The sequence below is a fragment of the Lygodium microphyllum genome, chromosome 11, assembly GCF_053477565.2.
Source record: "Lygodium microphyllum isolate KBCC chromosome 11, Lygodium_microphyllum_v1.1.10, whole genome shotgun sequence".
NCBI lineage: Eukaryota > Viridiplantae > Streptophyta > Polypodiopsida > Schizaeales > Lygodiaceae > Lygodium > Lygodium microphyllum.
This window is the reverse complement of record NC_141145.1, coordinates 136,480,696-136,496,318: the sequence shown is the minus strand read 5'-3', so window position 1 is coordinate 136,496,318 and position 15,623 is coordinate 136,480,696.

Sequence of the window (15,623 nt, the reverse complement as noted above, 5' to 3'; positions counted from 1 at the left end):
ATCTATGCTTTAATAGCTAGTTTCTAGTGTTCAATCTGCTTTGGAGATTTCCATGACTTCTTATCTTCAAACAATCTATACAGGAGTGTATACCTCACTACAAGACAAGGTGGATTCTTTGACCAGTTAGCTTAGCAAAGCTCTGGCAAATTTAGCTTCTGAAAAGACTGCTTTGATGAGTGATATCCATACACAAATGATTGTAGCCATAGCCTTGATGGATTCATAGAAGAGACCATGATTAAGGAGTTAGAAGCTAAGGTTGTTACTTTAGAGGAAGAGAATCTGTCCTTAACCAAGGAGAAAAATGCTGCTCTTGAGGAAATGATAGAATCAACTCGTAAGCTTGGTATGTGTGAGGGCCAGTTGCAGCATTCTCAAGAAACTGTAGAGTCGCAAAAGGAATTTATTGAAGAACTTAATCAGAAAGTTGCTACTCTTTCTGTTCCTCCTCCAGCTCCAAATGATGTCTTCTTTGTTGTCTAAGGAGAAGAGCTAGATCATTTGCAATAGAAGGCTAAACTATGTGATGGGTTTTTTGCCAAAGTAGAGTGCCTTCAGCAGCATATGAATTGTGTTCAAGAAGATTTTGTCCACTATGTTGAATTGGTGTCACTTCCATCATCCTTTTAGATTTAGTATCAACAACATTACTTTGTGTTGTACATTTCCTTGAGTAATGTGGACTTAGAACTTCCAAAGGATGGGTGGTAGAACATGTGGTCAACAGATTTACTCAAATCAATGTTTGATAGATTTGTTGATGAGTTGATCTCTCATAAAGCCTACGATAGGGGTACTAGATCCAAGACAAAACATCAAACCATCCTACGATAGGGGTACTACATCCAATGAGTATCAAGAGAGCATGTACATGTCACAATTAGTCATATTGTCTCACTATAATATATCTAACAAATGGCTCATGTATCATCCAATGATAAGAGGCATGAAGTGTCTTAAATTAATGCTTGATGTGAGAAGTGACAGTCAAACTCAATGAGACTAAGCTTCAATCTCAATCCAAGTGCATTCTAGAAGCATGGCCAAGTATATGGCATCAACCATAGACATTAGTGTAGCATGCAAAGTAATCAATAAGCATCAACAAGCAATAAGCATGAAGTTTCTCTGACAAAATAGCATTCAACCCTACTTATTATAGAAGTGAAAACCTCTATAAAATTGAGTAAATGAGTGCTCAAATTAGTCCAATAGCATGCCAAGACATTGACATAGCAGCCCCAGTGATCTCACATCAAATAGACATCTCGAGAAGCATAAGTGACCTCCAATAAACAATGAGTGAAGGGTTTTCCCAAATTGTATTACAAGTCATTAAATTGTTTGTTGTAATGTAGACAAGATGGAAAACGAAGAAGGTCCTGTTGTTCAAGATCACAAGGCGTATCTTAATCAACGTGTCCCATGTCCTTGCTCTCAATGCAAGTTGGCAATTAGACGAAAACGTTGATTGTCTATAGAACACGTACGACGATTTGGCAAGTTTCAATCTGAGATCATTGATCAGGCAATTGCGGATTTTCAGCAAACGGTAATTTAAAGTTAATATCAATCATGCATTGTACTCGCAAGCTAATTGAATACCATATACAATAAGATTGGGTCTTGCTGGCAAATTTTCTATCTAGGGAGGTGATGTCTCGTCCCAAGGGGGAGTACACCCTTTGCAGCCATTTAGAAGAGTACATGGGCGTGCGATGGATGGAGTGCAGGAGCCAATCTACCACTCGCAAGGCCAATCTATACCGTCAATGCTAGAGGAGACAGGCAACCTTCCAGACCTACCTACAATCTTGGAGCCTGAGATGGAGGCAATGATCGATGCATTGATTCCCATGGATGTCGAGACTTCTGATCCGCTTAGAGAGGAAGCATCCATACCATTATATGATGGGTGCCGAGTATCTCGGCTGAAGACACTGCTTGCATTCTTAAGTGTGCAAGCAAAATACGAGTGAAGCAATATGAGTGTGACCGAGTTGTTTAGGTACCTTGTACATATGCTTCATTGAATTTATTTTTTTGGCACTATTATTACAAACATTTGTGCTTTTTCAAGGTGTTTTATGAATTTTTTCAGGTTATTGAAATATCATATATTACCACCTGCAAGTACCATGCCTAAGTCTCGTGATGATGCACGACATGTTTTACGGAAGCTTGGCATGGACTACAATAACATCCATGCATGTATCAACGATTGCTGTTTGTTTCGAGGAAAATACGAGACTATGGAGACATGTCCAAAGTGTGGTGCTCACAGGTATTGACAGGACTTGCAAGGGCAAACCATCCCTCAAAAAGTTCACAGACACTTTCCGCTTATCCCCCGCATAAACCACATGTTTCGTACATCCGGCATGGCGAGCTTGACAACGTGGCATGCGCAGAATAGGTCCACAGATGGAGTTCAATGAATATCAGCAGATTCGCACGCATGGAGCCACATTGACTCTACCTTCCTAGGCTTTGCCCGAGAGCCAAGGAATCTTCGGCTCGGTCTCGCAATGGATGGCGTGAACCCATTCGGTCTGCGCTCAACTTCTTACAGTATGTTGCCTATAGTCCTTGTCAACTACAATATCCCTCCATGGCTTTCTACGAAGAAAGGACATCTCATCCTTAGCTTGCTCATCCCAGGCCACTACAAAGTAAAAAATATGGACGTGTATCTTCGTTCATTAGTCGATGAGCTTAAGATTTTGTGGGAGGAGGGGGTCACTGTGCAAGATATGAGCAGGCGCGATGGTCGGCGGTCAGCCAATATTCGAGCCATTCTCATGTGGATGATGCATGACTTTTCAGGATTGGGAGAGTGCTCAGGTGAGTAGGCCTACATTCTTGCTGGTAATATCTATATTTTATCTCGTTCAATCAAGTATTCACTAGGTCGTGGTGTTGGAACAGGTCTAGTTACCTCAGGTTATCATGCATGTCCATTGTGTAGGCCACAGTTAGACTCCCGAAGGTCACGAACCATGAAGAAGATGGTATATCAAGGACACCCTGGTTTCTTGCCAGAGGATCATGAACTCAGGGAAGGTTTCCTTGGACGACCTCCAACACGTATGAACGCCGCAAGCTGGTACGAGCTAAAAATGGTCCACACGAAATCACATCTAAATGGAATGCGGTGGTTCTCAGTTTTCTACAAGTTACCATATTGGACCCACTTATAAGTCAACCACTTGTTGGATCTCATGCATATTTTCAAGAATGTGAGTAGCTTATTATGGGACCACATCATAGGAAAGAGAGACACTATAGGGGCATGAATGGATTTGAAGGAGATAGGTAAGATGGAGGCGCTTTAGCCCAGTCGAGTGCTGAAGGTCGCGTGCAGCTTCCTCGCGCTCCTTGGGTTTTGTCCACTAAAGAAGAGTGCATTGTGAAGCAAGTAATGAAGTCTATCCGCACTCCGACGGGTATGATGCGTTCTCTCAGGTCCGCATTTTCTAAAAAAGACCAGTTATCAGGGCTAAAATCCCATGACTGGCATAAGATATGTCAGGTTTGTACTACAAATGGATTGTAATTAGCGTGGGCATTTTGCTATTTGGAATGTAGCCATTATTCATAATGCTTTTTTATTTGTGGCAGTTTGTACTATCGATCACGATCGCAGGATGTCTTACTCCAGAAATACACAAGGCCATTTACAAGTTGTCGACTTTGGTGCAATGGATCTCACAGAAGGAGATTAAGACGTCCTCTATTGAATCCGCGAGGCAAGGAGCAATAGAGACGGTCTGTTTCTTTGAGAAATACTTGCCCACTAGCATGCTCACGATACAGATCCACCTTCTTGTGCATCTTGTGAATGAAGTGGAGATTGCTGGACCTATCCATACGCGATGGATGTTCTTCTTAGAGCGCTTCATGAAAACCCTGAAAGGCTTTGTGCAACAACGAGCTCGGCCAGAAGGTAGCATGGCCGAAGGTTGGTTGGTGTCTGAGGTGCTAGTGCATATTTCACAAAGGCTACCAACGGTGGAACCAGACAATGAAATGCTATGGTCACTGAAGGATGATGATAGACTGACTGGAGATGTGGTGGTTGGAAATGGGGTAGAAAAAAGAATGGATGCCTCAATGGAAGAGAAAGTGAATCGCTTTCGTATGTTGCACCATGCCTCTATGGAGACGTGGCTTGCCAAGTACCAGATCGCTAGGTAAGATCGAGAGGAAGTGCGAGCTGAATTCCGACGTAGTACGCGTCATCAACTGATTTGATATCTCGAAGACATGGAGGAGATGCCGCAATTTATGTCAACGCGATGGTTATATGGAGCTTTGACCGCAGCGTCTTGCGAAGGGACAGATGTCTCAATGGAGGAGTGGGAATTCTCGAGGAGATGTAGTCCAAAGGTGATGAGGGGTTTAGGATCTGTCGTATCTAAATTTTATATGTGACATTTAATTTGAGTGTTTCAATGTACAGTACAAAATATATAAAGCAGCATGGTTGTGTGGTCGACATTTTCGCGTGGAGCGTATTGATAAAATGCGCTCCACAATGGACTATGGTATCATGGCAAGGTTCGAGCAAGAGAGCCGGCGATGAGCAATGGATCCAAACACGGTTGTGAATGAGATTGAATATTTTAGAAACTTGCAAAGTATTTTTACGATGGATTACCGTCTTCTCCATAATACTATTCGATGTGTAGTGGTTCAAAGTGGTACTTGGAGGAGCTGGAGCAACAGCTCGACGAGGTCCATCTGGATTTCTCGAAATAGATTCCGAAAAAAAAAGGACGGATTTGCGCGACACCTTTGTGTTGCTGGCCCATTGTGAACAGGTGCATGGACTCATTTGCTTGCTAATTGTATTACGACATGGTTTATGTCACAATGGTTTGAACTCTCTTGTACGTGTTTGTGAACAAGTAATCTTCTATCCAAACTCCCGACAACCTCGATGGTGGTATGTTATACCTTCAACTCCCCGAAGTGTGAGAGTATATGATCAAAACGATGTTCCGAGCATAGATGAAAATAATATGCAAATAGAGGGGTCGATATTGCAAGGGGTGGAGGCCGTCGAAAGCTTGGAGCCAGCATTGGCTAACAATGATGGAAATACAGGAGTCCAAGAATTCTTTGAGAACGAGGCGGACTCATTCTTTTGTGGTGACATTGTCAAGATTGTGGGAGAGAAGGAAGGAGACTCACTTGTAGCTTTCTTGCTTGCACAATGGGGGAATACACACAGAGGTGGAGGCTGAAAACAGTTTTCCTCTTCTTAGTTGTGTAAGCCAAAAGAACTCTCATACAAAGAAATAGAAGAACCCTATATATGGGTCTCAAACCAAACTCAACTAACTAAGGTGGCATACTAACTGAGCCACGAACTAGAGTAGATGAGGATAGCTATCATGTAGCTATTATTCATGGGCGGTGTACCAACCGCATTTGCAACTAACACGTCGGTGACATAAATGCACAACGGTCACCCTGGCACCCTTGTACTCAGCCTCTGTGCTCGACAAAGCAACTGTAGGTTGTTTCTTGCTGCTCCAAGTGACTGCAGCACTCCCAAAAGAGAACACATATCCACTGGTAGATCGTCTATCAGAAATGCTACCAGCCCAATCAGCATCAGTGTATCCATGCAACTGTATCTGAACCCCAGTCTCATAAAATAGTCCATACTGCAATGTGGACTTCACATACCTGAGTATGCGTCTAGCCGTATCCAAATGCAGTTTCCTTGGAGCCTGCATAAACTGACTTACCAATCCAACAGCATAGCTCAAATTTGACCTGGTAATAGTCATATAAATCAAGCTTCCTACTATGCGTCTGTACATGGTAGGGTCTTCCAAAAGCTCACCTGCATCTGCGCTCAGCTTCACATTCTACTTCAAAGAAACTGAAATAGGCTTACAGCCTGTCATCCCATATTTGGACAGCATGTCCAATCCATACTGCCTCTGCAAGAGCTGTATCCCACTTGGTGATCTAATCACCTCAATGCCCAAGAAATAACGCAGCTCTCCCAAATCCTTCATCTCAAACTTCTGCTTCAATAGCATTTTCACATGAAGGATATCTTCATCACTGTCACCTGTCATAATCAAATCATCAACATAAATGACAAGTAGCATAATATCTTTCTCTGTTTTTCTCACATAAAGTGAGAAATCTGCCTTGGAAATCTGAAAGCCAATAGTGACAAGATACTGTCCTATCTTGTCAAACCATGCTCTAGGTGCTTGCTTCAAGCCATACAAGGCTTTCTTCAACCTGCAAACAAACTCAGGATGAACATCATGCACATAACCTGGTGGCTGCTCCATATAGACCTCTTCTTGCAAGTCGCCATGCAAGAATGCATTCTTTACATCCATCTGATGTAAAGACCATTCCTTTGATGCAGCCATAGCAATGACTGCTCTTACGGTTGCCATCCTTGCAACCGGACTGAATGTTTCTTCATAGTCAATGCCATATGTTTGTGCATACCCCTTGACTACTAATCTTGCCTTGTATCTGTTCACAGAACCATCTGCATTGTGCTTCACCTTATAAACCCACTTACAGCCAATTGCATTCTTACCTTTAGGCAAAGGTACCAATTCCCATGTAGCATTTGCTTTCAAGGCATCCATTTCTTCATCCATGGCTTTCTCCCATTTTTATTTTCCCATGGCTTGCTCAAAAGAAGTGGGTTCTGGTTCCTGTATCACTTTGACCATATATGCATAGTGAATGGCTGTAAATCCATCATATTTCAGCCTATCCACAGGATACCTAGCTCTCGTAGACCTGCGCAAAGTAGGTTCACTCCCAGGTGCTCTCAAAACATCCCTGGTCTTCCTTACTCCAGGTGTAACAATAGAAGGAATACCCAACTCATCATCAATGCTCTGTCCTGAGCCACTGGATTCACCATCCACATAAGAGTGACCTGCATTCACATCAAACATGGGCTGATCAACCTTCTCTTTTCCTTTTCGTGATACCTGCATACCACTATCTGCATTGCTTTGAGAAGATTCTCCTGATCTCAATCTACCTGTCCATGGTGAAGAATGTGAACCACTGCTAGAGGACGCTCCAGGTCCACTAATATTTTGTGACTGCTGCTGTGAATTCTGTGCAGCGTTACCATTTTGTGCATCTACATCATCAATCAAATTTACTGGTTTATACCAGCTACTCATCTCATCAAAAACAACATCTCTGCTCACTGTAAACTTACGAGTAGAAGGGTTATAGCATCTATACCCTTTTTGCTGCAGAGAGTAACCAATAAAGATGCACTTCTCAGCTTTTGGATCCAACTTGGATCTCAACTCATCTGGCACATGTACATAGGCAATGCAACCAAAAAAATTTTAATGAAAAATATCTGGTTTCCTACCAGTATACCTCTCCTCTGGAGTCATCCCATGTATTGCTGCAGTGGGAGTCCTGTTCATTATGTAGACTACTGTAGCAACTGCCTCAGCCCAATAAAAATCTGGAAGGTCTTTTTCATTGAGCATGGCACGAGATACCTCTCCAATATGCCTATTTTTCCTTTCTGCAATTCCATTTTGTTGTGGGGTATGACTGCATGAATATTACTGCTTTATGCCATGCTCCTGCAAGAACCTTGCAAACTCATTTGAGAGATACTCTCCCCCTCCATCTGACCTTAGGCATTTTATTTGCAGGCCTGTTTTTTTTTCAACCATAGCTTTAAGAGTTTTGAAATGCCCAAAAACTTCACTTTTCTTTTTCATAAAATACACCCAAACTTCTCTGCTATAGTCATCAATAAAAGTAACAAAATAATGACAACCTCCAAGAGATGCAGCTTTAGTAGTCCACACATCAGAGTGGATTAATTCCAATGGCTTCTTACTCTCTTGAACATGTCTAGGAAATGGTTTCCTTGCCTGTTTTCCAAACTGACAGGCTTCCCATACCTTATGCATTTCTGCAACCTTGAATTTAGGCAATCCTGCAATAATGTTTTGGGCCTGCATTGATTTAAGTCGCTGTACATTAACATGACCAATGCGTTTATGCCAGATATCAATATCTGCAACTACACCGGTCCCATGTGCAAACATTGCTGCACTCAATTCAGACATGTCTGCATCCAACGTAAACATTCTGCCCTTCTTCTTTCATTTTGCTATCAAGCGACCTTTATTTTTCATATCCTCAACAAAGCATCCATGAGGATTAAATCTGACCTGCAAGCCCTGCTCAATCATTTGACCAACTGAAACTAGATTCTTGGTGATATTCGGGACATGAAATAGATTGGACAGGTATTTCTTTTTCCCATCCTGCATAGACAAACGAACTTTTCCAATCTGCACAATAGGATGTACAGTATCATCACCAGTCTCCACAAATCCTGGTTTTTCCATTTTCCTTGCATCCTCCATCCATTCTGCATGACCTGTCATGTGGTTTGATGCACCTGAGTCAACATACCACACATCGTTGCTTTCTTCTACACTTGTCACAGAATTGTTCAAGTGCTGCACCATAAACAAATGCTCATTTCTGTCATCACCCTGTCTACTAGAAGATGCATAATTCCCTTGTTGCAATTTCCCATTCATGATGTCATTCTGCTTTTTATAGCAGTCTTTAGCCATATGACCCATTTTACCACAGTAGTAGCATTCAACATTGCTGTTTGCATTTTGGCCTCTTTGCCATCCACCACGACCTCTTTGGCTCCCCCTGCCTCTAGAGTTACCACGTCCTCCTCCATAGGACTGGTTTTCTTGAGTTTGCTGCATATTCTGATTTCTACCACGGCCTCCAAATCGGCCTCCTCTACCTCTGCCTCTACCTCTTCCAGCATTTGAGTAGAAAACAGTTTCTTTTTAAGTTCCTCCTGAAGAAGATGCACCACTATTTCTCTGCTCCTCAGAAATTAGAAGAGCAATCAACTCCTCAAAATCAGGAAATCTTTCACGGACGGAAATGGATGTTCAAAACTGTGCATAATCCTTTCCTAGACCATTCAAGGTCACAGAAACTAAATCATCATCTTCCACTGGCGACCCAATGGAAGCAAGTGCATCTGCAATCTTCTTCACCTTCATGTGGTAGTCATTGATGCTCATATTTTCTCTTTGCACATTATGCAACTCTTGCTTAAGCTGCATTTTCTTGGCTTGAGTATTTGTGCTATACATTTTTGACAAAGTATCCCATGCCTCCTTTGGCGTACTTGCATCCTGAATATGCACAATCATAGAGTCTAAAATACTGATAGACAGCCAGTACATAACTTTCCTGGCTCTCTCATGCCATGCTTTAAATGCCTGCATTTGCTGTTGATTGGGAACATCAAGAAGAACTGGTTCTTCTTCATTTCCTGCAACAAATTCCCAATATCATTTTCCCATAAGGAAATTTGTCATTCTAAACTTCCATGCTTGGAAGTTGTTCTTGTCAAGCTTTTCAATGACAATCTGTGAGAGAGAATCAGATGCCATTACATAATACTGCAAAAAATTCTGTCACTGCAAAAAACACAGCTTCACCCTCACAAGGGCAAATCTGCAAAACTGGCGAAAGTGGTATTTGACCACACAGTCACTTCCTCGTGACGATTTTGCATCAACAGGCAACAGGGATGATTCTGTAACTTCCAATTTCTCTGCACACAAGCATACGATGCAATCTATGTGGTAACTTTTCACCGACCTGTAGACTAGTGGTCGCACATCATAAAACATGGCCTTTTTCTGAGTGCGTGCAGTAAACTTCCACCTTCAAAATAGGCCCCGAAATGGCCTCAAATCAAAAAAACAGGGTCTCAACCTCTTGCTTCACCGCGAAGGGTGTCTCAACCTGAGACAATGCACTCTTGCAATTTCCAGCTGTGCTACCTGCAGAGATCTGCTCCCAAAACAGAAAATGAAAGCAACACTGCTCCTCTTACCAGAACACCGCGAGCTTGGCTTGCTTTCTTGAGCTCCTTACCACGAACAAGGCTCTGATACCATTTCAAGATTGTGGGAGAGAAGGAAGGAGACTCACTTGTAGCTTTCTTCCTTGCACAATGGGAGAATACACACAGAGGTGGAGGCTGAAAACAGTTTTCCTCTTCTTAGTTGTGTAAGCCAAAAGAACTCTCATACAAAGAAATAGAAGAACCCTATATATGGGTCTCAAACCAAACTCAACTAACTAAGGTGGCATACTAACTGAGCCACGAACTAGAGTAGATAAGGATAGCTATCATGTAGCTATTATTCATGGGCGGTGTACCAACCGCATTTGCAACTAACACGTCGGTGACATAAATGCACAACGGTCACCCTGGCATATCACGAGTGGAGCTCGATATCTCAACAGACATGTCTATCGACCTTCGAGTGTATGCGAGTTGTGTCAGGAGATTAACATGGGACCATAGGATACTTCATACTTGGAGCATCCACTTACTCAATTCGTTGACCAATCGCTTATAAGGGTATATAAGATATGCATTATAAGTGAGATTTTTTTTATATGATTTATATTACTATGCTTTGTATGATTTAAATTGATTATTCTAACATCATTTTTTATCTGTGCAGGTGACATTTTCAGGATGAGTCCAGGGATGAGCGATGAGGAGTTACAAGACATCTTTGCACGCATGTCTCCAGACTAGATCGCCAAATTTAGAGAGATGGCAGACCAGGAGCTGTCTCGGTCTTCGTCAAGGCGCTCTGCTAGATCTGCTTCAGCATGATTGGATGCTTCGGCTTCGAGCAGACGATCTCGACGCTCACGACTTGGGCCAGAGGGAGGGAGTGCATCAGGATCAGGGGAATGCTGCAGAGATACAGAGGTAGTAAGCCCGCGGTCAACACAGGATACATGTGCGACTCCTCGCTCTCGTGGCTCGAGTGGATGCTGTGGAGACACGGACGTGGTGTCTCTGTCTCGTCATTCAGCTGGAGCTGCATCACCTCTAGGATTTGTCACACCTGTGGGGACGTCTACTCCAGTTACTCCGGCTCTTGCGCAGCCGCAGCAGGTCGCACCCCTGTGGGTGCCACTCCGAGAGAGATTACCCCCCTCGATACACCGGATGCACAGGGGTCTCCTGGATATACCCAGGAGTATGGACGCAGATGGGAGAGGACCCATCTTAGGCAAAATCCTAGGGATTATGGATATCTAGTCGATAGTAGGTCAGGAGCCATCATCATGAATGATGAGGGGAGGAGGGTGATGGCTTGCATGAGAGAGTTGTGCCAACAAGTTTTTCGGCACGTCTTGGATAATTGGAAGAACATATAAGAGGGGAGCAAGGACTACATAGTAGTAGCTTTGTACGAGGAGTTTCTGGTGCCAGCAGCCACAATAGATAGATTCTCTACGGGCTGGATGATGGATTGCATGCGTGCATATATGTCACATAGACAATTCGACGCATGCAAGGCAATCAAGAGTGGGGCTGCAAAGCCCGAGTGGTTAGATACAAACGACTGATACCGACTGAGGGAGGAGGCTACAGATTCTCCAGGACGTTGGAGTTAGCAGCGCGAGGCGACGAGGGCATGACTCAAGGCCGAAGTGGTCCATCATCTTGGGAGTGGCGGCCACATGATATATTTGGAGGACTTTGTAAGTTTTTCTTTTGTTTTGCTTGTTTATTTTTTTAAAATATTCTTTGTACTGACAATCATGTTTCTAACAGTTAGCATTTTGTTTTCTTTGCATCACTCCATTACAAATTGCGATCCGACTAGCCTTGAGACTCAATATGCAGAGAGGCACAGTCTCAGGGCATTGATCGACCGATTGTATAGACGCAGTGGCCTTGTAAGTCACTCATCTTTCTTGTCCATAGTTACCATGAGATATTTGAATGCATTATTGTATGGTGGATTGATGTGTTGTTTCTTTTTCTGTAGAGTCCGTTCGATGCTCCTTTGCGGTGGGACGAGCTTTCGGGGGATGAGGATGCATAGCTCGCCCTTGGATCCCTGGAGCTCACACGCCTTTATTTTTGAGTCGTCTAATCTATATAGACATTTTCTATGTATTAGTGATATCCTGTCATGATTGTACCAATAGCTTTTTATGCGATCATGTATTTATTTCATGTATCAGTTTTATGATTTCAGTATACATTGTTTTTGTTTGCAAGCGCATTGTACACAATAGTGCATAAACTATTTTGTATGGCTCTCATAAAGCACACAGTGCTATATGTGGCAGGGTAGCTTGCTGCTCTGCCACAAAAAAAAATATTCACTGTTACCGTCGCTATTAGCGTCGTAAATTTTACTCCTCGCGTCGCTATTAGCGTCATTATGCACGTCGCAAAGCGTCGGTATTGGCGTCGCTATCAGCGTCGCAAATCATCGCTATAAGCGTCGGTATTGGCGTCGCTATCAGCGTCGCAAACCGTCGCTATAAGCGTCAATATTGGCGTCGCTATCAGCGTCGCAAATGTACAGGCGCTATAAGCGTCGGTATTGGCGTCGCTATCAGCATCGCAAATGTGATAGCGACGCTAATACCGACGCTTATAGCAACGGTTTGCGACATGCATAACGGCGCCAATACTGACTGTTCTATGGCGTTGCCAATAACGACGCTTTTTGCGACGACGGGGGCAAATTTTGTTGTTTGCATTTTCGTCCCTTTAAGCGTCGGTATAAGGCCTACACCTTGTAGTGAATAGAGTTTCTTAGTCATTGGAGCACATATATGCTTCCCCGGATGCTCATATGCATATGTACAGATGCCGAATACTTAAGGGATGATATGGCCTTGATGTGAGATGCTATTGAGCTGATTTGAGCACACTTTTGGCTTAGTTTTCTCATATATTTCCTTGTTGTATGATAGGGATGAATGCCATTTCTCTAGGAAAAGCTTATGCCTTTTGCTACTTGATGCCACTGGGGTTATCTATTGGATGGATGTTACATGCTTGGTTGTAATTAAAATATGGTGATGAGCTTATTTTGGAGTTGGAATACATTGACATTGGCTATCATTTACTATCATGGATGTTGTAGTAAAAGTCTTGCGAACTCCTTGGGTTCAATGCTTTTGAATGTCTATCACTTGGATTCTGGATGTATGAATGCCATTCACATGATGTTTTGAGCTTTATTTGCTTATCTAGACTTTTACTTTAGTGGGAGCTATTTGGCTTTATGTATTGAGCCACTTACTTTGACACTGGATTGCACTTAAGCTTGCGAGCTCTTTATTTTGAGACAGTGGGATCTTCACTTCATGCCTATGCTCTAGACTACATGTTATATGTATGTAGTGGATTTCTAGTGGCCTGATTTGACATTTATCTTTGGGTCAGCACCTACCTCTTTCAGATCGTTGTCAGTTATGCATACACTTGACATAGCTATGTATTGAGCGTGTATTATGACATAATCTTTTAAGGTCAGGACTTGGTCTCTCCATTTCTTTTCTCTATTATACTATGGATGCGAGATGGAGTCTAGTAGGGGGATTGGCCAAGGATGGGGCAATAAGAGCTCGGTCCAATGTAATAGTGGGTAACAAACCATGTATTCACCACAACAGAACAAGAACCTACAAAGCCATGCTCTTGTAGGTCTAGTATCAACCCCCCTAGTGCAAGAGTAAGTGAAGATGGCTAAGATGTCATAGTAAAAGGAGCCACCGATGTTGCAGCGTGTAGGGTTGAAGGTCACCTCAGGGGTTTGGCAAGAGAAGAATGTATGGGGATTCAAGAGCTTAAACTCCAGAGATGGTAGAGATAAGAGAAGGGTTGAAGGTTTCAAGCCAAGTTCTTGAAGATAAGAGACATCAAGGTGAAGGTGGATTTAGGGAGAGGAGTAGACGGAAGAGAAGGGGTTCGAAGAGATTGAAGATGTAGAAGAATACTCCAAAAAAAGAATTAGAAAATATAGAAGAATACTAACAGAGATGAAGCCTGTCAGTTTCTTTCAGCATTATGAGAAAATATAACTCTAATATACAAAAACGTGTACAAACTAACACCTTCCTCTATGCTGCTCAGATCGCCAATCTGATGTCTCCATTAACTCCGAAAGGGGAGTTAAATATCGGGGTACCTGGCCAAAATTTAGCCAAATCACTCCTTCTTCATCTCCCACTTCGGAGTGCTGTTCACTGCCTGAAAACAACGATTGTGCGTCGCGCGATTTTGTCAATCTCTCTTTTTACATAAAATCTTCTCAAATTGGCTGAAGACTACATGCTTTCTTTTACATGTCATCCTAATCTAGAAGTTTTCTATAGTTTTATGGATTTTTTTTATACAAGAGATAATATCTAGAATATCAAAAATTGACTAAAAACTTGTTCAAAAGTATCTAATATTTTGAACCATGGACACTAACACTAATGCCTAAAGTGGCATTGGCTCTCTAAATCTAAAAGGAAGCCACACTCTAGATTTTTTTACACTGTGCGCGCGTAACGGCATGACATCCACCCCCTCCTAACCTGCACATCCTCTGGCATGTGCCAAAGTATTAAGGATTTGCAGTGTCAGAAGAAGTATCTTCTGCCATGTCAATGTCTTCATCTTTTACCTCTTCTTCTTCCTCTATGTCTTCATGCTCTTGAATTATATTCAAGTCTTCTAGCTCATATGTTGAACTTTCTCTTTGTTTGAAGAGCTTGATTCTTTTTCTAGCTATGGGTATCTTCATGCTCGTTCCATCCAATTCAGCCAATGAATATGTGGCATTGTCATGAATGACCTTTACCACATATGGGCCAAACTAACGCTTTACCATCTTCCTAGAAGCACTGTATTGATTGTCTAGGCTGCTATCATAGACAAGCACCCAGTCATTTTCTTGAATTGCTCTTGGCTGAAGTCAATGTCGCTTATCAAATCTTCTTTTGTTCTTTAGTCTTGCTGTCTTTAGCTTCTCAATAGCTGCTTGAACATCTTCAAGCCTTCTTTCTAGCTGCCATATGCGCAAAGTTAGCAACTCTTCTCTACTGATGCCTTCCTCCCAAGGTAGAAGACTCCATGTGAGAATAGATTCTTCAATTGGCATAATTGGTTGTTGTCCATGTATAAGTTCAGCTGGCTTACAGCTAGTCACTATATTGTGAGTAGTCCGGTCAACCCATAATGCAAAAGGTAGCACTTTAGGCCATTCTTTGATCTTTCCTCTACAAGACTTTGCTAGAGCTCTAAGAATAGGCTAGTGCCCTCTCTCACTTTTCCCATTGCCTTCAGGGTTGTAGGCTGATGTTAAAGCCAACTTAATACCCAATTGAGCAAAGAAGTTGCGTGCCTCATCAACATCCAACTCTCCTCTATCTGCAGTTACTTTACCCACACAACCATATCTACAAAACACTTCTTCAAGCAAAAAATGACAAACAGATTAAGTGGATTTGGTTGTTAAGGCTTTGCCCTCAACTTGATTGGTTAGATCCTCTCTTGCAAGCACTAAATATCGCATATTCCATATTCCTGTAGGCATGGTTACAAGATTAATAACCCATCTATGAAAAGTGGGGAGAAAAAGAGAGAGAGAGAGAGAGAATCATGAGAGAAGCAAAAATAAACTAAAATAGAAGGCACAGAGAGAGAGAGAGAGAGAGAGAGAGAGAGAGAGAGAGAGAGAGAAAATTAGACATAGGGAATT